Source organism: Periplaneta americana, chromosome 12, assembly GCF_040183065.1.
Source record: "Periplaneta americana isolate PAMFEO1 chromosome 12, P.americana_PAMFEO1_priV1, whole genome shotgun sequence".
Taxonomy (NCBI): Eukaryota; Metazoa; Arthropoda; class Insecta; order Blattodea; family Blattidae; genus Periplaneta; species Periplaneta americana.
This window is the reverse complement of record NC_091128.1, coordinates 26,483,482-26,507,019: the sequence shown is the minus strand read 5'-3', so window position 1 is coordinate 26,507,019 and position 23,538 is coordinate 26,483,482.

Below are 23,538 nucleotides of genomic sequence, written 5' to 3'. Positions count from 1 at the left end.
GTCGAACCTCCTCGGCAACTATCTGTTTATGTTCTCTAGCCTGGCGATCCACCAACGCGAGGATGTGTTCGTTTTCCTCAGCGTGTTTGTCCATCACCTCACTCGTCTGCTCTTAACGACGCTCGAGATCGCGGATTTTGCCGTCGAAATGGTCTACATCCTGTCTCAACTCGGCTACTGTCTCGTTTATAGTTGTAAAATTCTGGTTTAGTTTATCCAAATCGGCCTTAAGTTCGTCTTTTACGATGGCGACAATTCCATCTACGTGGGCCGAAACGCTTTCAATTTGCGTAGTGACGTCATTTTTCACTCCGCTTATGTCGCCTTTCACTTCACTTATGTCACTTTTCATCTCTGTTTTCACATCACTTATGTCGTTCTTAACCTCACTGATGTGCTTGTTCATGTCGTTCATGTTCTCTTTTACTTCACTAATGTGCATGTTCATTTCTGCTTTCATTTCTGCGATGGCTTGCAGGATCTGCTGTAGGTTCTCCATTGTCGATAATGTCCCGATTCTGACACCAATGTAATTTTATTAGTAACAACAATGTAATTTATTCGTCACAACAATAATTCCTTCCTACAATTCGCCTTAAACGCTCTCGTCAACAATTGGATTTTCACTCAACACAGTATTCGTTATAGCACTCCACTGACGACAATGACAATTTACTTGGACTAGTACGAACAACAATGAACTGTTAATCTTAACTAATATTTACAAAGCACTATTTACAAATCAGAACTATCAGTTCTCAGTTCACAGTTCTTCTAGCTCAGTCACTCGAGTTCACCGTATCTCGAACCACAGACCTTCAGAAACAGTTCACTGCACTCGAACTCAGGTCCCTCCAACTGCGGTCCACTGCACTCGAATTCAGGCCTTCGGCTGCTGACGCAGTTGCGGACGCACACTCGAGTCGAACTCCGGTACACAAGACTGGCTTGCTTGCTCTGGCTTTCTCACTGACTGAATAACTGAAAACTACTGTCGTTCCTTCGCGTCCTTAATTTATAACCACAGCGACGTAGCCTCGAAAGTTCCACGCGTCTCTAGAGATGGCACTCCAGAAAAATCCAGAGCCCTCTCCTCTCTACCAGCACCAGATGCGCGCGCACTCTCTCTCCACTCTCTCGCCGCGTTGGCTCTTTCCCCTCTCCGCCGCGCGCCATCACAAAGTGCTCCGCGCGATCTTCTCTCTTGCGGGACGCTGGTCGTGAGTTCGAATCTCACGTCGCTGTCACAATATTATAATATTATAACCTTGATTATTGAATTCGACATTGAAAAACGAGATGACAAATTGAATTTATTTGAATATTATTTACAATTAACGTTAATTATTATAGTAACAGAACATAACCTTCTGCGACAGTATTGGATTTCCAGCCTCCGTGACTTTTCGCTAATTCTCTTTCGATTGCATATCCGAGAATAATCGATACTTGCTGTTTTATAACGGTACAAAGCTGACTTCTCATTGGTTGAACACATGTAAGCTGAGTTATCTTTGGCTGAAGACCTGTACTTTAATGAGTAGGTGTACTTTAATGACATGCAATAAAGGACTGCTACCAGATGTATAATTAGTACATTTCGGCATGGTCGAGCATAAACGTTTATTATTATATTTTTGTTAAAATAACATCTGTGTGTTCATTAACATTTGTACAATGAGAAGTTTGACGGTTGTTACAATAAATTTTGAATATTATAACTATTACAACTATTACTAATAATTTTGACCGCAGTAATACTACTACCACTAATATTGCTAATAGTATTACTATTGTTACTTATTACTAATACGACTATCATTTCTACTAATTTATTACTAATACGGCTATTATTAATACAACTATTACTACTATTAGAACTGTATTACTGTAATTTTTGCAATTGACAAGATTAAGCAGTGTTCCAATTAATACTATTGCTTCTAACAATTCTACAACGACTTTTATTTTTATACTAAAACAATGACAACTGTACTAATGATTCTATCACTACTACAACTGTTACAAATAATATTAATACATTGCAATTGTTACTCGTACTAATAATGCCGACACTATTAAAACTCTTACCAATAAAGTTAGCGCTGCCGTTACAACTGTTAATAGCACTGCTAATACTACTACAACTATTACTAATAATCTAGTATGACTGTTGCAATTAAGTGCAAGTAATATTTCAATACTACGACCTTTACTAATATGTATAGGATTACTACTAATACAACTATTACTCATATTGCTATCGCTATTATTACTAATACTATACCGTTAACACTAGTATAATTACTCTTCAAGGAACGACCACTCATATAAATTGAGGGAAAGAAGACAGAGGACGGACACTGGACAGTTTTATTTTCTCAATCGTACTATCAGGGACTGAAATGCTTTACCTGCAGACTTACTAAAGGCTTTACCAACAACCAAAAATGTATTTAAAAATAGGCTTAAGGGCTTTACTAATAGACGGTAATTATACACAGTATTTAAAGGGTGCAAATGATATTTTGTTATTGAAGTGTTGTATCAGTGAAGAATTATGTTGTGTCAGTGAAGTGTGTTGTGTAAGTGAAGTCTATTGTGTAAGTGAAACTTGTTCCTATCAGTGAAGCTTTATAGTTTATAGTGGCAGTGAACAGTGAAAGGTTTTTGAAGTGTTAGTGAAATCAGGATAGAATCAGTGAAATGTGTCGTAGTTCCAGTGCAGTGAGTGAGTTGACAGCGAAATGAGTGTAATGTTGAAAGGTACTTGTGCAGATATAAACATATCACGCTCGTGGGTTTTAGTTCGAACTTAGGTTTAAGATACAAATTAGATATTTTAAATGTTATTTTAAGTGATCGTGCTTCATTTAATTTAGAATATTCCCTATTATTATTATTATTATTATTATTATTATTATTAGTATTAATTATTAGTATTATTATTAATTGTACTTTTAATTAATAAGTTTATTATTGTCACTATTGGGTGTAATTAGTTACCACTGTCACTGGGTATATACCCATTGCAGTGTGAATAAATACATACATAATTTACACTATTATTTCGTATTATAGTGATTATATTTATACTTCTGTTATGAAAACTAGTCTTGCACTGCTAATATTTGCATTATTAAAACTATTTCTGCTATTTCTTTCAATAAAACACAATAACGATTACAGGCTTCGAAGGATTTATTACGCTCCTCAACATATATGATCTAATTGCCTAAACGCCCTAAACCAATTAGCATACAGGTACATGGTAGGACTCTTGATTTCGAACTCTTGAGTTTTGTTTTCGTTGGGGCAAAGTAGAGTTATACAATATATTTACCATAAATTAAATACGAAAATAGAATAACGTTCGTGTTTCAGTGTTATCATTTTTACATTTAATGTATAAAGTGCCTCACAAACACAGAAAACTTTTGTTTGCAGTTTCGTCTTTAAAACTTGAAGAAACCTTATTAGACTGTCTTTGAAGCGGTAATCGCGTAAAATAAGTAAAGAGAAAATTAAACATTCTTTATTCTTTTCCTCTAGAACTTCATGTAAAATTTTGCTTCGGCAAAACGAAGTTAAATGAACGTTACAACAAAGAAAACTGTAATCAATTTCTCTAATGCGAGATGGGGGTTGCTAGGTTAACTTATAAACTTCCATTGTTTAAGAGAACTTTCCTTTTTTCTCTTGTTTCTAAAAAACTTAATTTCAGTTTTATAGTATTTTTAATTGGCGGTTTTGTGTAGTGAGCGATAGCCGTTTTGCAGGTTCAATTAAGTATCGAGTATGTATTAACAGCAGACCTGACTTCACTTCCTTCATTAGCCGCACAATTAACTTTTTTGCTCCTCTTTCTTCTTTTCATATTTTTATAGCGCCGGATATTTCAAAGTAATTCGCTCTTTCTTATATGAAAAGTTTTCAAATAATAACATACTGTACATTCAACGCTCTGGTAATTATGTATTAATTTAAGTTGAAGAAGGAAGTCGTCTGCTGTATTGCTTCTCATACAACCAATCAACGTGGGTTAAATATAAATATATATATATATATATATATATATATATATATATATATATATATATTCCTACTGTTAATTCTGTTCACTATTTCATCATTCAAAGAAACACCAATAAAATGAAACTCATAGTTAATAACCGCTGACCGTATGGGCTATTACGAAGCCCCGAATTCTTAGGTTCGAATCTATTCTGGTCTCTTATTGCTCTTGAAATATCACTTTTCTTTTTCGTTTTATGTACAAACGAATGACATACTTAAATTTTATAGGACCTAAAAGACCACGGTAATTCGTGGGTAAGGACATAAAATGACCTATTTTGCTTGTCAAAACATTAAAGGCCTAATTATTTATATTTATTTTATTTACTTATTTAACATGGTAGAGATAAGGCCATCAGACCTTCTTTTCCCTTCTACCAGGGGATTACAACTATAATATTAAGATTATAATTACAATTATTATTAAATTTACAAATACAATAAAAATCAAAGTACTAAAAGGTTAACTGATTAATAAAAGCTAGACAGTTTATTGTAAAAGGTAAGAAGAGAGAAGCATTTCCTTTATTGATTAAGTAAAAATTAAACCTACTCTACGCAGTAAGAAAATGCTTAATAAGTTTGCTTTTGAACGCTACTAAATTCCGACAGTTTCTGATGTCACTGGGTAGGGTATTCCGCAAGCGCGAGAGCGAAATTGTGTATGATGATGAATACGATGATCATATTTAACATATACGTCTGTATTTCATTTATTTTAAAGTAAGTGTGGTACTCGTTGAAATTGTACTGTTGTTCATTGCAGCCTAACCTGCTTGTATGCGGCGTTCTTTGAAAGGAAATCTCTATCAATGCGACGAGAATATAAAGGCGAGAAACTAGAAACATTTAGTAAATTTTAAAAGAAAAGGTACATATCAGACTTGGCACAATCACGTGATCACGAGATGGACAAAAAAAAAGCAGTGTTCTCTCTACCTAAGACGTGAGAAGTTTGATCCGTTGTCGTTCAGTAGTGAACTAGTGATACAGACTTCCATTCTTTTTTACTAATGACGAGGAGTTGACTGTTCATCATTCACTCGTATGAAGCAAGTTGTGTAGACCAATTTACCGACAGAGTCGTTGCCAATTTAACATTGTTATTCGCACAATGTAATTCAGTTTGCTCAATTAAAAGGATCATGCCTACATATTATAAGTTCTCAACAAGTGGTCTACTGCGAGAGACGATTGCAACCGACAAGAACTTTTCTACAGATGGAAAAGTTATATTTTGTCAAGCATGTGAAAAACAACTAAACATTTTGTTGCTTAATATATAGGTCTATACACGAAAGTTACAATTTAAGTAGTAGCAACATAGAAACTACGAACATATTATTGAACTTATGTGGAAAATACAATTGTGCGAGATCGTGCGTACTTGCTTGTTTTCCGCACAGAACCAATACGTGGTAAGTGTGAAATACCACATTCAGTATTCCCAACGTAACACACATTACAATTTCCCTCTTCTTACCGCTTAAGCGCGACATTCATTTTACTGCTTTAGGCTTTTAACATATTATTTTTAGAGACGTTTAACATAGTAATAATTATGAATTGGAAACTTACCACTGCAATTTCATATAAATTGCACTGTTAATTATTGTTTTTAAATATTTGCAAAAATTAGGTAAAGTCTACTACTCCACGAAACTTATTGCATTCCTGATACAAGTAACATTAAGGAAGCCGTGAAAAAATCAACAAGATTTCAGATGCGGATGTTATTACTGCAATATGTTATAAATAATATTGTTAAAATATTAAAATGAAAAATAAATCATTACATAATATTACCGTTTGTTTTAAGTTCGCATTTATAGACTGGGGGAAAAAAAGACAGACGTATATCACGGCCTGCTGGAGTATAGTAAACACAGAAAACATTTTATAGCAAGAAAGATATTTTGGTTTTCCGAAGTTGCCGTCATTAAACAGAAACCAACATGGAGATTTCATTGCAACTAATTAGAAATTCGTCTTTCAAGTATGTAATAAACGATCTTCGCACAAAATAATGTACGATACACGAGCGGTATGTTTGTTTTCATGTTCTCGGAAATTAAAAAAGCTCAACTACGTTTCGTTTTTTTCAATCTTTTCCTCGACCATGAAAACCTCAACAAACCGCTCTTGTAACGTATATTACTATTATATGCCTTCAATATAATACCAGTGTGTTACTGTATCTTTTTTCAAATCCGTGGTAACCGTTGAATGCCATTAGCGAGGTTATTTCTGTTGATCTCTCTGATGGACTGCCCTACTGCATGAGCACTGATGCAATATCTGGAAACCTCTTGCATCTAAGTAGTTCTTTCAACGGTGGAAACAAGTCGTAGTCACAAGGAGAATACGGAGGATGTTCCAATTCTTCCCAATCCCATCTCTGTAGAAATCCAGCCACTGATCCTGCGATATGACGAGCATTATTATGCAAGATGAAAGATGGATTGTCTTTCAGGAAATGTGAATGTTTGCGTCCCATAGCTGGACGTAGGTTGTGTTCGAGAAAATGTTGGTAGTACGCTACATTGAAATTATGGTCTTGAGATACGGCATCGTTAATGACAACACCTTCACTGTCGTATGCTACTATCAGTATGACTTTAACCATAGAGGATTTATACCGCACTTTGATCCTTTGTGGTGTCATTCATTAGACTGACGCTTTAGTTCAGGCTCGTATGCCCGTGCCCACGACTCGCCAATGGTAACAATACGTTACAGGAATATGTTCCCTTTGTTGTTGTATCTCTGTAAGTGGAGTTGAGCTATTGCATATCGGTGCCACTTCTGTGCTTCTGTCAGGTTATGAGGTACCCAGTGTGCTAAAATTTTTCTCATGTGGAGATTTTTCTTCAGGATGTGCCACACAGTTTGATGATTGAGTCCAACCTCAATGGATAATTCTCGTGCAGTTCAGTGATGGTCAGCAGCAAGTAGACCTCGCACTAACTCCACTTGTTTATCGGAAATGGACAGGCGACCTGTGCGAACCACATGTGTCGGCTTATTCCGACCTGTACGAAATGCAGAGACCCATCTTGCAACCTTCCGATACGGTAGTGCATCCTTGCCACAAGCTTCAGGTAACCCTTGAAGACATTGGTGTGCATTTCTACTACGGATTACATCGATTTGTATTCACAAATAATGTAATGTTGTCTTAGCTACATGGTTTTTTATTCTGTCAAGTAAAATGTGGTCTTATCTACAAGATTTTATATTCTAAATATATAACCTGACATGTTTATTCTTCGAACTTGAATTTGATGTTGGCGTTTGTATATTGTGACTGAGAAAAGAATTGTTTGTGAACGGAGCAGGTGAAATATAGCAGGTATCTCCAAGAAAATCAATGCAGATATGGCTATTATTACATAAAATCACACTTCTGTATACTCCTCGCTTTCTTAGCCTTATTAGTTAATGCTCTATGAATTCTGACACTCATCATTTTATGACTATGGGCGTATTTATTACCTTTTCTCCAGTATTTAATATTTTGTAGGCTCTTAATTATTCCCTAAGTAGGCTTCATATAGCATTGCAAATCCTGTATAAACAAGACTCATTGAATTTTCTTTATGTGTTACTTAGTTTAATGACGTAGTTCCTAATTATCTTATTTAAAAGTTTACTTACTTATTTATTTTTAAAATTATTTATTTTATTATTTATTCCCTTATTTTATATTTATATATTTATTAATTATTTTTCATTTATTCATTATACATTCCCACATTTATTTTTTCACTTATTTATTACTTATTCATTTGTTTATTTACTTATTCACTTACTAATTATTTATTCATTTTATTGCTCTATTTACTTATATATTGGTCATTATTTATTTATTCATCATTATTTGTTTATTGGCCATTATTAATTTATTGGTCACTATTTACTGTTCACATATTTATTTATTTATTTATTTATTTATTTATTTATTTACTTATTTACTTATTTATTTATTTATTTATTTATTTATTTATTTATTTATTTATTTATTTATTTATTTATTTATTTATTTCACTTGGTACTGAATCTGTAAGCGTTCTGAATAACTATATTTATGTCATTTTTATTTTTCTTAATTTTATAATACATTTAATTTTGTGGTTCTAAAAGAATAGAACTGGATCGGTTTATAGTCTCATTATTTTGTTAAACATTCTCTGTCAAAAGTCCAATGTTACTGAACGTCAATAATTCATACTTTTTTTCCTCTCTACACTGAAAATATTTCTATTCCCAGACATGATCTGCGGGAAATTACATGGAAATGAAGGCAAATATACAATGTTTGTCAGTTGTTCTTTTAGCATGTTTTTGTATCCATGTGTGAATGGTGTGTTTCAGCAAGGGACAACCGTAGCGACGAGCGAAGAAACCAATTTCCTTGCTACTACCGCTACAGCCAAATGCAAGTACTGCATGGCAGAATTTCGTTGAACAGAATGCGACTTCACTAAACAGGCACCAAACATTTACATGCTTTTGCAAGATGCCTACCATTCTAACATGCTTCATTTTAAATCACTATATTATATCAATTATTGAAATGATACATTTTGAAGTATAATATGTAAATTCCTATACTTTACACTACAAATAGGGTATGAAATTATTTAGATAAATATCTTAAGGGGATTTAAGAAGTAACATCAGAAAGAAGGAAAGGGAGAACAGTAGAAATGAAGATCAAAACAAGAAATATAAGGAAGATAAAGAGAAATAACACACAATATGGAAGAAGAATGAGAAAATAATTAAGAAAATAAGAAAAGTGAGAAAACGCAAGAAAAAAGAGGTAAACAGACAAAAAGGAGGACATGATGAAAGAGGAAAAGGGAAAATTGAAAAATAAGTATGAGAATGAGGAGGAAGAGAAAATAGAGGAAATTAAAACCAAACGAGAATTGGCAACAAAAAAACACAAGAGAAAAGGGGGGAAGAACTAAGAAGTGGGAAAGGATGGTAAAGTGAGGAAATAAAAAGTAGGAATAGAAGAGCGAGAAAAGGAAGATGCAGACTAAGGTAGAGAAGAAGAAGAAGGAATTGGAGTAGAGAGCGAGAAAGGGAGAGAAGAGATAAAAAATAAATTAAGATTAAGTAAAATGAACAAGGTGGAAAGGAGGAAGGACGGGGAAGGATGGGGTAAGGTAGTGAAACAGGAGACTACGTTTTACTTATGTAACTCATAGTATTTACGTATTTTTTGTTTACTTTTAGTCGCCTTAACTGCGATGTCAAGTCTCGGTTGTCTATTGGGAATGCTATTATATTGTTGGTATATTTCGCATCCATTGTGCTACCATCTACTGTCTAGTCCTTAGATCTGTACTTAGGACGTGCATCCAACTTTCGGTATTATAGCTCCTGAACCTCTATTCACACATTGACATATAATGACCATATGTGAGTAGTCTACAGATATGTCTACCGTGTACAACTATGGATAATTCAGGTCTTGCCAATCAATATCCGTTTGTTTGAAGTGGTAACAATCCGATATTTGCCTTTTTATCGAAGGGTGGGACGTTATCAGGTTTGCTTATCCCGTGATCTGTATCCGGAATCTTCCGACCTTCAGTATAATATTTCACTAGTGAAAGACCCAGGCCAATTTGTCTTTGTATCAGATACAATATCAAAAAATTTTAAATTATGCATCATATTCAAGTTCTTCATTGAGAAAATATATTCATTCATATTCATTCCTAGTTTTCTGCTAAAGGGAAGGTCTTTGTCTGCAAATCCAGCTTTCTCCAATCTTTCCTATTTCCTGCCTTCTTCTTAGTGTCCGCATTTGATTCACCATTTCTTCCAGTGCATTCTTCAGCAGACAGTGTTTCTTCTCAGACAGTGACACAACCAATTCCTTTTTCATTTTCTTATCAGTTTCAGCATCATTCTTTGTTCACCCATCTTTCTAACACAGATCCATTTTTATTCTGTCTGTGCATTTCACACGCTCCATACTTCTCCATATCCAAAATATATACTTATTATGTTTTCTCTCCTCCATGTGTAGAGTTCCAATGTTAGATTCTTGACAAAACGTACAATATAATTATGGTGACGTTTCACTTCTTAGTAAATAAATACATAAATTCTAAACAAAATAAAAAGCGAACATTTTAAGTTTGCATCCTAAGAAGGTATAGCATTCACACTGGTTTCTTTCACGACTTCGAATTTCGTGACTATCGCGTATCCTCAATATGATAAGCAGGCAGGCAGGCAGGCAAAGAAACAAACAAGCAAACAAGCAAACAAGAAAACAAGCAAACAAGCAAACAAGGAAACAAGCAAACAAGCAAAGAAGGAAACAAGTAAACAAGTAAACAAATAAAGAAATAAACAAATAAAGAAATAAACAAATAAAGAAATAAACAAATAAACAAATAAATAAATAAATAAGCAAGCAAGCAAGCAAACAAGAGCAAGCGAGCCAGCAAGCAAGCAAAGCAAGCAAGCAAGCAAGCAAAGCAAGCAAGCAAGCAAAGAAACAAAGAAACAAACAAGCAAACAAGAAAACAAGCAAACAAGCAAACAAGTAAAGAAGGAAACAAGTAAACAAATAAACAAATAAAGAAATAAACAAATAAAGAAATAAACAAATAAACAAATAAATAAATAAATAAGCAAGCAAGCAAGCAAACAAGAGCAAGCGAGCCAGCAAGCAAGCAAAGCAAGCAAGCAAGCAAAGCAAGCAAGCAAGCAAACAAACAAACAAACAAACAAACAAGCAAACAAGAAAACAAGCAAACAAGCAAACAAGCAAACAAGTAAACAAGCAAAGAAGGAAACAAGTAAACAAATAAAGAAATAAACAAATAAACAAATAAACAAATAAACAAATAAATAAATAAGCAAGCAAGCAAACAAGAGCAAGCGAGCCAGCAAGCAAGCAAAGCAAGCAAGCAAGCAAGCAAAGCAAGCAAGCAAGCAAGCAAGCAAAGCAAGCAAGCAAAGCAAGCAAGAAAGAGCAAGCGAGCCAGCGAGCAAGCGAGCAAGCAAGCGAGCAAACGAGCAAGCAAGCGAGCAAACAAAGCAAGCAAGAGCAAGCGAGCCAGCAAGCAAGCAAAGCAAGCAAAGCAAGCAAAGCAAGCAAAGCAAGCAAGCAAGCAAAGCAAGCAAGCAAGCAAAGCAAGCAAGCAAGCAAAGGAAGCAAGCAAGAGCAAGCGAGCCAGCGAGCAAGCGAGCCAGCGAGCAAGCGAGCAAGCAAGCGAGCAAGAAAGCTAGAGGAAGCGAGCAAGCAAAGCAAGCGAGCTAGAGCAAGCGCGCAAGAGCAAGCAAGCAAGCAAATAAATAAATAAATAAATAAAATAAATGAAATAAACAAATAAATAAATAAATAAACGAACGAACAAACAAACAAATAAATAAACAAACGATAATATAAATATTTGACAGATGCTTAGCTTCATTATGCTGCATATCTTTACACGGAACGCCGTGTGCTTCCGATGAATTATCGACAAGTGCATAGCTTTACTATTCTGCATATCCATATGCAAAACTCCGTGTGGTTGGTGTGAGAAATGAAACAAGATGAATACAAGGAAAACAAGAGCAATACAAGGGTAACGGGAGGGCAAGGAGACGAATGGAAACACAAGGTGAACAATGGGAAGGCAAGGAGAACGAGAAGACGACATAAAGAACGAGAGAAGTACTAGGATAACAAGGAGAATCTATGTAGAACAACGCAACATCAAGGATAAGGAGAAGACAGCTGTTCATTGCAAGGAGTGTGTTCTGTTTATGATATCGGTACCTGCTCACGACATTGTAAAGTATTTCTGTTGATAAAGGACATAGCAATGAAGCTTTCTTTTCCGAAAGTATTTGTTCCCAAGCTATGTACCTACTATTATGGTCCATATACTGCAGGCCAAGAGTATATAAAGGATATAAAGTATTACAGTACGTATATCAAGACATTTGAAATGTGAACTCAATTACCCTACTGCTAAGTGAATTATCTAATGCAATGAATTTTGAATGGACACAGAAAGCGTTATAAAACTATATTCCCCTCAGAATAACTGCAAATTTAACTATTATAATACAAATGACAAACACTAATACAGGGACATTACTTTATTTTTACTTGCATTTTTATTGTACCTGCGCTTCTGAATGTATTTGACTCGCACCCCTTTCACTAATGTCCTTGCTAACGTCAGCCACACAAACTTACGGCCGCTATTGCATTCGAAGTCTGCTAGCAGGGTAAAGAATATAGTGTGTTTCAGAAATATGGTTGCGTTTTCCATAGAAGGGAGAGCCTATATTATTGAAGCTTATTTCCAGAGGCAGGTATTTATGGAGATTAATTTTATCATTTGTGTTTTTCAATATTGGTGTCGCCGGAGATTGTTGGAGATTGATTTGTACTCTTGTTGGATATTAATGGAAATTTTGGAATATACAACTATTTTGAAATTGGAGTATTAACTCTGTATGAATATTACTTTCCAAATAATTAATATTAAAGATTCATTGGATTCTGGTAAAGGTGCGGTATGGCCAATAGACAATATTTGTTGGATTGAGACTGTATTTAACACACATTCATTAAAAACGGAAAAAAACTTGCAGCCCTCAAATAATACTTTCAAATTATTAGTGAAATGTTGAAATCTCCGTCTTTTGAGTTCACTAATGTAATTAGAACACCTGGAATACCATGTAATGTAGCCTACTTGAATGTGCAACAAATCCAAATGAAAAAATGTCCGAAAAAAGAACTCAGAATATGAAATTCGCTATAAAACGACACAATAATAATAATTCATGAATGTGTTCATATTTCGCTGTTAGAACTCTATTTCGCGATTTGTCGTGATTGTTTTATCCGCATATTATTAATCAGAATCACTTAATTCGTAAAGATTAGTAAAAATCTATTGTATATCTAGCCTATTAGGCCTATGTCGTGATTTTCACGATCTCCGTAAATACCCCCCCCCCCCCGCTTATTTCGCACAGGTACGGTGTGTAGCATGACTGAATAACTTTATCTGTGTGGACTGAGCAGAAGTGCAGATTAGAGTTACCGAAAGTACGGTAATATGCTGAATAAAGTAGCCATTTATAATGAATAAAACTGCCTGAGGAGTTGAGTTTGTGGAAAAAAATGTTACTACTCTACTGTATTTTGATAAAATACCGTAAAAGTGATGATCAAACTGAAAATCCTAATATCGTATTTCCCTGTAACATAAATGGATACACTACTTTTCTCTCCTCCTATAACTAGTAAAATGATTTGTTTACATATTGTACTAGTAACACTAAACTCCTGTAATGGAACGGGGTAACAGTGTTTCCGAGTATAGCCAGGTTAATGTTAAAAATGTTGGTAAAAATAAAGTGATGTCCCTGTACAATGCATAAAATAGAGATGATTGTTTTTATTGAATGTTTTAACACCACTTCAGTCTCATTCATGCTGGTCATCATATTATCTTAAAGAAATATGTACACATAACAAATTAAGAAAATTGTTTACAGAGTTATAATTAAAAACTGCTTTTATAGTGGGAACGAATTCATTGAAATTATTCGTGACTGACTGGAAAAAGAACTTACTTACTTATGCCTTTTACAGAACCCGGAGTCCATTGCCGCCCTATCAAATCCATTTTAATGTTATCCTCCCATCTACGTCTCGACCTCCGCAAAGGTAGAACGCCTTACTTAAATAAATCTACTTCCTCTTTTCCAAGTCCTGTCTTCAAATGGGATGTTTTCTCATGAAGGACGATAGGTTCAATTTGACTCCCATATCCGAAATGTTAAGTGCTAAATCTATTCATGCTTTTATTTCCTAGTTTTGAAATTATTTGTAATTTATATTGCAGTTTTTCTATGTTGTTATTGGCTTTTACAGTATTTTATTAATTATGAAATGCATGTGACATGTTCCATATCATATATGCGGTCAGTTGGACGCAGCAAATGAATTTAAGTATTAATATTATGCACATGGGACACATATGATCAAAAAATGTCGTATGGGCTTAGTGGGCTAGAAGAGAACGTTCCCATGTGTTCTATAAATGTGAATCCTCAAGACTCAGAAGATATTATCAAATATTTTGTATCATTATAAATCCTGTGCAGAGAATATAATTAAAACGGAGTTTGAGTCAGTCATATCCTTAAAGAGATTAAAGTTTCATGGTTATTTAATTAACTGAAGCCTTTTGATGTAAAAGAGATAGGCGTAATAGGCTCTTCGGAGCTGAAGTGGCTAGGGATAATGTAATCCATCCAAAGTTGTATTTCATTTCAATTTTTATAGACTTAAATTTTAGTTGTTACATTTCTCAAACATATAGCCAGTTATACACAATCAGGAAGAATATAAAATCAGAGGAGTGAAAAATGAATATCATTTTAAATATATCGAAATAACATCTGCAGATATATGTGTAGCACATTTATTACACAATACTCGTATTCAATGCTACTTGCGTCCCTTAGTTCTAGTAATAATTGAACAGAAGATATGTTTAAAATGGGTTTAAATTTAGGGTCGTTTATCGATACGCTAAGGAAAAACGTTAATTTTAAACGTTAATGTATTCTAATTTTTCCCCTAGTATGTATGCATATGTTTTCCATACGTTTCACATATCTGGTGACAATGTGATCATTTTATATCTCGGTATTTGAAAAAAATACAAATGGATGTCGAAATGTCAACTTCTTCCAAAATGGGTGAGATTTCGATATAGTATGACAAACATAGGAAACACTTTAAAACCAAAAATTTATAACACAAATTTTGCTCCTGAAATTCCGTAAATATTGTAGGCCTATAATACTCTTACTCACGTTGGTCACATGTGAATTTTTCATCGGTGCCAATTTTCACCCATGCCCCCTGAAGACATTTTTAGCATTCTCCAACACATTGAAACCAAAGTTCTGTACCTTGTCAACGTAGTAATACCCACTATACGCGGCAAAATAGTTTTTTTTTTATTGGCCAGGTTGTTTGATGAACTACTTATAGCTTCCTCCCCACATACGCCAAACATTAGATGGCTTCCATCAGTGGGAAAGCCTAACTTATTTTTGCTTAGAGAGCATGATGAGAATTGTTGAGATTGTCAATTAATATAGATAAATACAATATAATATTTGTTACTCAGCCAAATGACAAATCAATGTAAAATAATGACTTATATTATATGGTAATTAAGTTTTAAACATATAAGTTACATATTGCAAACGTTTTCGCCCATTCAAATACCTACAAACGATATCTCAATTGTAAAATGAAACTTCATAATACGATAGCTAATATTTGGTTTAATCGTAAATGCTTAGAAAACCAAGTTATTCCCAAATATGCTACGATTGGAATTAAATAAAAAAAAACCGCGATAAAGACTAAAACAACTGCACAAATAAATTGGAATAAAAATTGAGATCAAGTTTTTGCATAAAAAGAAAGAAAATATAAACGTACAGTTTTATGAACTATATTTAATAATTTCAAAGACCTTTGGACAGACATGGCCTCTCGTCGACCTAGAAATTAATGAAAAGATCCATTCCTTAATGGAAAATAAGTACAACAATTTGAATAAGAAATTAGATAACCTCATAAATAAAGTAGAAACTAAACATAATATTGAACAACAGAATCCAAAACCTAACAGGATAATTAATTTAACCGATGTAGAATTTACACACGAAAAAGTTAACGTTTTGAATCTGGGTGACAAATATAATTTTCCTCAACCTAACATAAACCAGACACTAGATAAGTTAGTAATTGAAACAGAAACAATAATACAGAATTGTGCCCACCCAAATAAAGATTTTCTCAGTCATCAAACCGCAAAGTTAATAAAAGATTACAAAAACAATTCCAAAACAAAAAAAACAATTAAAAAAGCCTAACAAATAAAACGTAAATTAAATAACTTACAGAAAAAATTCAATGATAATAACTTAGTTCAAGTAAAAGCAGATAAATCCAATGCTGTAGTAAGTTTAGATAAAGAACAATATTGTAACAAATCTTTAGAATTTTTTGAGAAAAATCAAATTATAGAAATCAAAAATTATCCTACAGATATTTACCAAAAAGAAATTAGAACCACTTTGAAAACAATGCCAGATATTATCCCACCCAATGAAATGTTTAAATATATCAATGAAAATCCAAAACTTCCGTCTATGAAAACCTTACCCAAGACATATAAAAACCCTATAACAATGAGACCAGTAGTAAATTGCATAAATTCTCCAAATTATAAAATATGCAAATTCCTCCAACGTTTTTTAAAATCTCCATTGAGATTACAACATTTATACACAACAAAAAATTCCAGTCAATTAATTAATAAACTTCAAAATTTAAAGATTACAAAAAAAAACAACATCCTACTGCACATAAACTAAGTAACTTCAATTACATGATTAATAGATTAATACAATTTCCACTAAACAAAAACAATTACAAGAAAGTATATAATAAAATAATACAAATAGCCAACGAAAATGGTTACAGTACTAATTTGATTAAGAAATTAATAAATAAGAACAAAAGGAAAAAAGAACTAAGCAATATATCTACGTTAACAAAACAAAACAACACCAAAAAAATATTTCAGTTTAGCATATAATCAATTTATATCTAGCAAATTAGCTAATTTCTTTAAAAAAGAAAATATTCATATAGCACATAAACCAACTAATAAACTTAAAAACAATTTAAATAACAGACTTCAAGAAGTTAATAAACTCCACAACAATGGTATTTATAGATTGGAATGTTTAATAATAATAATAATAATGATTTATTTTAATAATAATAATAATAATAATGATTTATTTTAGCTGGCAGAGTTAAGGCCGTAAGGCCTTCTCTTCCACACAACCAGCAAAAAGTATATATACATATGCATGAACTTACAAAGAATTCAACAATTTGATTTAGATGAGAGTTACATGTATACAAGAGTTATTTACGAATTAAACAACAAAATACTATGAACTATTAATTAAACACTGAAATAAACTGGGTAGCAGAATTAAACTAAAATACATAGAATGTTAATATATTTCAAATTATATTAGATAATAGAAAGAGATTATTATGAGACAATTTTGAAAATGCAGCACAATCAGGATGATGTCTAAAGAAAAAAAGCAACAGTGTAGTCAGTAATATTTTAAATCAGTATGATTGGAGTGAAATGCTAATAAGGTTATCTTTTAAGCTGTTCTTAAAGGTGTTTGTTGTCTTGCAGCCCCTAATACTTTGTGCCAAGGAATTCCATTGACGCGAGGTGGATATTGTAAAAGATGAGGAATAACAAGATGTTCTATGAAGAGGTATATTTAGCGTGCCACAGATAAGTGATCTGGTATTTACGTCGTGGTTAGAGTATAGATAAGAGAAACGAGACGAAAGGTTTCACATGTAAGGAAAAATATATAGGACAAACCAAAAGAAATTTCAAAATTAGATACAATGAGCACATTTCTGATTTCAAACATAATCGTAAGAAATCCACATACGCCTCCCATCTAATAGACTCTGGACATGAATTAGGCCCAATACATAAAACTTTAACAATATTAAAATCAGGAATAGATACAAAATTAATAAACTCTGCAGAAGAATATTATATCGTAAAACAGATTCAAATAGAGAACAGCATTCTTAATGAAAATTTGATTCAAATCCGGAATCCCCTATACAACTTCTAACCCCATCACAACCAATATCCTTCTTCTTTAGTTGTTTACACGAACACTCACTTCGCCCACGTCATATTAGCTACAGGTCCGATAGCAGCAGGTCGTCCCACATCTTCGTAAGTACGTCTATAAATTAACATTTTCAATCATTTTCAAATTCTTCAAAATTTTTATTTATTATTTCATTACAGATAACTACTTCAAACATATAGGATGTTTCATAGTGACCTATACAGTTGCCACGTTCAAACGACGAGAGTACTTTCATTATCCATTCCAATCGTACTTTTAAATTTGATAATTTGCCACTTCTATTTCATATTTATTTATTTCAGATATAACCCATCAATCATTGGACTTTACTGAACAAGAGTATCACAGAATATTATGAAGTTTAAATCATAACACTACGTTGTTTCTAATGTTAATATTATTTTAATTTTATGACCTGTAACATTACATTTTAATTATGGAGATGTTGTACATCATTAATTTTAAACAGTTTATCTACCACCAATGTAATGACTATACAGTTTGATATTGAGATATTGTATAATTGTGCCATAAGATTTCTGAATGGGCGAAAACGTTTGCAATATGTAATTTATGTGTTTAAAACTTAATGACCATGTAATATAATTCATTATTTTACATTGATTTAGTCATTTGACTGAGTAACAAATATTATATTGTATTATTTTTGCTGTTTAGCCTTCTTCAGATCTTCGCGAAAGTTCCTCAAAGAAATTATCAGTAGATGAGGAATTAGGTAAGCCTAAATGTCCTTGCACAGATGGTGTCTGTGGTGTTCTTGGGGGAGTGGTAACACCTTCAACGCGAATTTCACATCAAATTTCAACTAGAACCAGACCGTACTCGAACATGTTATCCTGCAGTATGTCAGGATGTCAATTCTCTTACGACATTAAATGTTAATCCATATATCATTTAGAATCAAGGCGAAGAATATACCGAAGCAATAGATCTTCCATGTTTGTATCGAGAGTTGCGATTTTTCCTATTTGCCCGAAATCAATGGGAATTAAAATATGAAGTTTAATTAAGTTGTTTCACTGAAAGATGAGTAGTTTCATATATGCAGGTAGATATACAGAGAGAAAAACAGATAGTGGCATTATTTCCCGAAAGATTTGCGGATCAAGCGCAAACCAACCTAAAAAAATCACACTGGCATAATGCGCATTAAGATTGTTGCGCTGTATCTTTATCCACTGGACTAATGCACACGTAATTTTTTCATTAATCTCTTATGATTCTATGCTTATCAATATTAGTTATTACATAACAATATATTTCAAAATTTCATTACGTCTTTAATATAATTGATTAGCCAGAACTGTTCGCTTCGCTGCACATCATGTTATAAATAAACATCACTTACTTAAATCTGTTATATTTCTAAATACAGCTTTGTTATTATTAATAAATAGGCGTAATTAGTTTATTATAAGTTATAAGTCGTTTGCTCGTAAATTATTTTCAAAGTTGTGTTTAGAAGTATGAATGTAACTGTTAGGCCTATTACCATGCAATACACTCTGGAGTTGTTAATTAATTCTACTTTTAAGCTAGGCATTACGTTAGACCTAACCCGAAATAGAATTTTTTTTAAATTTTAGTAGGTTATTTTACGACGCTTTATCAACATCTTAGGTTATTTAGCGTCTGAATGAGATGAAAGTAATAATACCGGTGAATGAGTCCGGGGACCAGCACCGAAAGTTACCCAGCATTTGCTCAAATTGGGTTCAGGGAAAACCCCGAAAAAAACCTCAACCAGGTAACTTGCTCCGACCGGGAATCGAATCTGGGCCACCTGATTTCACGGCCAGATGCGCTAACCGTTACTCCACAGGTATGGACGAAATAGAATATATTTGTAAGAACAGCGGATTGTTCTCTCAGCTGGAAGAAGGCTTTGTCACCAAACGGTATCACTTGCAATAACGTGTTGCACTGTTTTATATTATTTAAAACGTGTGTTGATAACGGATGTATAAGTAAGTTTTTTAATTCTTGTGAGGCTCTTGAGTCTCAGGAGAAACAACGTTTCCAGCAACACAACATAATCGGTTTGTCCATTACCCCATTTTTGCATTTTATTTGATCTATTTTACCTATTTGATATATCATTAAAATGAACATAATCGATATTTAGATCGTAATGGATTGCTAACATGCGTATTAAAATGCGTATTAACTCTCAACTACGCGTCTAGTTCTAGCAATACGCTCTCGTTGTTTAATTCTTTGAGAACGTTCAGCGCTGTTTTCTCTTTTTCGACTCTAGTAAGTTCAAACTCTCTTACTGGCATGTCAATCAAAGCGTTGGATGCTAGTTTCTCTTGCTCGAACCACTGAAATGTTTGCATAGTTATTTCAAAAACGATTCTCCCGTTCTTCCTCACTCTTATTAGGTCTCCGAATTTTGTTTTGCCTCAGGCAGAAGTGTTTCGGTATAACTGAGACTTCTGTTTTGGCATCAAATACAGCACATGCCTGCCTGTCTAACCTTAATATATAAAATCTTTTCTCACAGAAAATTACCCGAAATTATTAATGTACAATTTATACTTACCCATTAAATCAGAGGCGGGTACAATTCGGTTCAATGAGCAGCGTCCCCGCTCAGTCAGGAGAAGAAGCAGAATTTGCGTTGGGATGGAAGGCACTGGAAGTAGCTGCTTGCACGTCTCATAATTACAATTAGGGAAGGGACGCATATCAAACCATTTAGCAGATTAACTATACGTGATACATAGTTTTATTCAGTTCATCAGCTTTTGATTAGGAACCTCAAAAGACTTGTGCTAAGTAAATATGTCTAGTTATACTCATTTCATTAGGTTATTATTAGGAAACAAAATAAATTATTTTCAGATGTGATGATAGCTAAATAGTCTTTTGACTAAATAATACTTGTATTCATTTAAATACAGTACATAGAAGTACAAAAAAAAAACTTGACTAGGAATACAACATAAACAATGAATGACAGACTCAGAAATAGATGTATAAATATAAATACCCATATACAGTAGAATCACGATTTTCCGTCACCCTATTAACCGATTGTCGGATTATCCGACTTTTTTCCTAGCTTTTGTTTTGCTGCAGAAAAAATATGAAGTACTGTACAATATGCTTCTAGGTAGTTTTCCAAAAGTACTTTTACCTTTACACAAGTATATACGTACTTAGTAGGAATCCTTCGCTGTCGGCTATGGAAATAGTTAGCCTAGTTGTAAAATAGTCACTTCCTACTTTCAAAGAAATTAACCCAAGAACTTTCACAAACCCGAGTACCATTCATACCGTATCCTTATTATTCGAGTGGCCGTACGTATAATTTCTCTCCAAATGTCTTCCTCAATTGTCAAAAGAAAACGTATTATGTTAATTATCGAAAAAATATATATATAAATATTTGAGAGGATTGAGAAAGGAGAAACTGTGGTTGATGTTGCTTTAAAGTACCCGAGTACAACTGAAAGCGAATTAATAAATAAGGATAAGGTGCATAAAGTATGTAAATCTCCAACATGGGGCTTGTACTAGTCTTGTATTTCCACAGACAGTCAACCAACAAGCCTTGGTTTTCAGAAACTGTCGTTGACAACCGAACGTTAGTGAACTTCTGATCCACTACAAAGCACGTTAAACACAAGACCATGAAGGAAATCACAAAATTGTTGGCCAAAGTATTATGCACTTAATTTATCAAAATCTTTTATGCTATGGATTATCAGAGTTGTTCGATTAACCGTTCAGTCCACCCCCTTCATTACCACGGATAATAGGTTCTTTTGTACAAAACATTGTTGTTGCATATCTTAAATTTCACCCAGCAGTTGACGAAGAGGACGTCTCTTTTCGCTGAATAAGACGAGTTATGTTTGGTACAGTCGATCTTGCACTTTCAATTCGAAGAACTGCATTGAGATGTTCATCAGTTAGAATAGCTCTTCTTCCAGATTTATTTATCTTCATTAGAGAGAACAGTTTCTCACACAGATATGTTGAGTCAAACATTGATAACAGATTTGCAGCCATTTTTTTTGCATATGAGGGAAATCCCTTTCCGAAAAATGTTCATAAAATTGTGATAGGCTTTTTCGTGATTCATATTTACCTTTCAATTCATTATCAAATTGAATTATGAGCAACTCGCACTGAACATCAGAAGGAACTGCATCAATTATTAAAGAGTTGAGCAGGGCGCAGCAAATACCTTAAGATTCATTAATAAATCGTTTAGATCTCGAAATCTGATAGACAATCCTTGAATTAGACTCTCAAGAACATCCACAAATGCCTGTAATTGGTCTTGTATTACACTAGATGGTCTCGCTGACAATTTGAGAAAATGGGCTGACTCTCCTTTCAAAATATAACACTGCCAAAGCTGCCAAACTCAGACTGCAGCGTGATAAAAGGTAAAGTGGTGCCATCTAGTCTTACAGCACAAACTACTTATTAGAAGTCAACATCTCTTGTCCCTTTCAGGCGCTCATACAGTTAGCTCAAAGAGCGAGCTCTCTCATTGCCCACCTTTGCATTAAATGAAAGAAACACAAATCGAATTCAAAACAACACATGCACTACTGCTCCTCTAGCAGACAACGGAGCCTGAGTGCTGTCTGCCAAGATTCTCGGTAGAGCAAGGTACAATCGCATGGTGTCATCTACAGAGCATTCGTTTACATAATATAAATCGACTGGCACGAAGGCGTAACAAACCGCGGCAAATCATCTCCCGAACTCTCGATAGTCCATTTCAGTAAATCTGTTAGAGTGGCTGTGTTGACATTAGATTGCGTGTTGTTCTTTTGATTGCGTTAGTGAAGTTTTTATACACTAATGTTTGTGGGAATTGCAACACCAAGAAGGATACATGTAGCCTAACTGAAATGAAATTGAATCCACAGATTAGGTACATGACAATACCCAAATGATTAGAATTACAGAACTTTACCTGATCTGTGATCATGAGATTCCAGTATGGCGTGAAGCCTCCGTGAGCTGCAATCAGAGACTCTAAGCGTGGTGACATGGAATAAAAGAGAGCCTGGATATGTTCCTGGGGAATCTCCCTCCACGCAGTTTGTATGCGAGTCCACAAAGCGTCAAGATTGGGTGTTTGGAGGACCATGACGAAGAAGTTGCAGACCTACCATATCCCAGACATGTTCGACGGACAACATATCTGGCGAACGTACAGGCCAGGGAAGTTGTGGTACCCGTCGTTATTCGAAGAATGCTTGCACAATCCTCGCCACATGTGGCCGGGCATTGTCCTGCTGAAATATGGCATGCGCAGTTGTCTGATGGAGTGGCAGACCTCGGGCTCTAAAATCTCCTTAATGTAGCGGTTGCTGTTCAGATTGCCCTGAATGCGTAGGAGGCGAGATCGCATATTGTATCCAATGGCGCACCAAACCATCACATTAGGCGTTTGTCCGATATGCCGCTCGACAATGTAGGTTCTCAGACTGCGTCCACCACGGTAGCATTTAACACGTATGCGGTCATCATTGTAGGGCAAGTTGAAGCGGGACTAGTCCGAAAACACTATGTTTTGCCACACAGCACGCCAGTTATGGCGGTCATGTGCCCATTTCAGTCTGAGGCGTTGGAAGTTTCTGGCCAATGGAAGCCGACGCAACGGCATGCGAGCCACTAGTC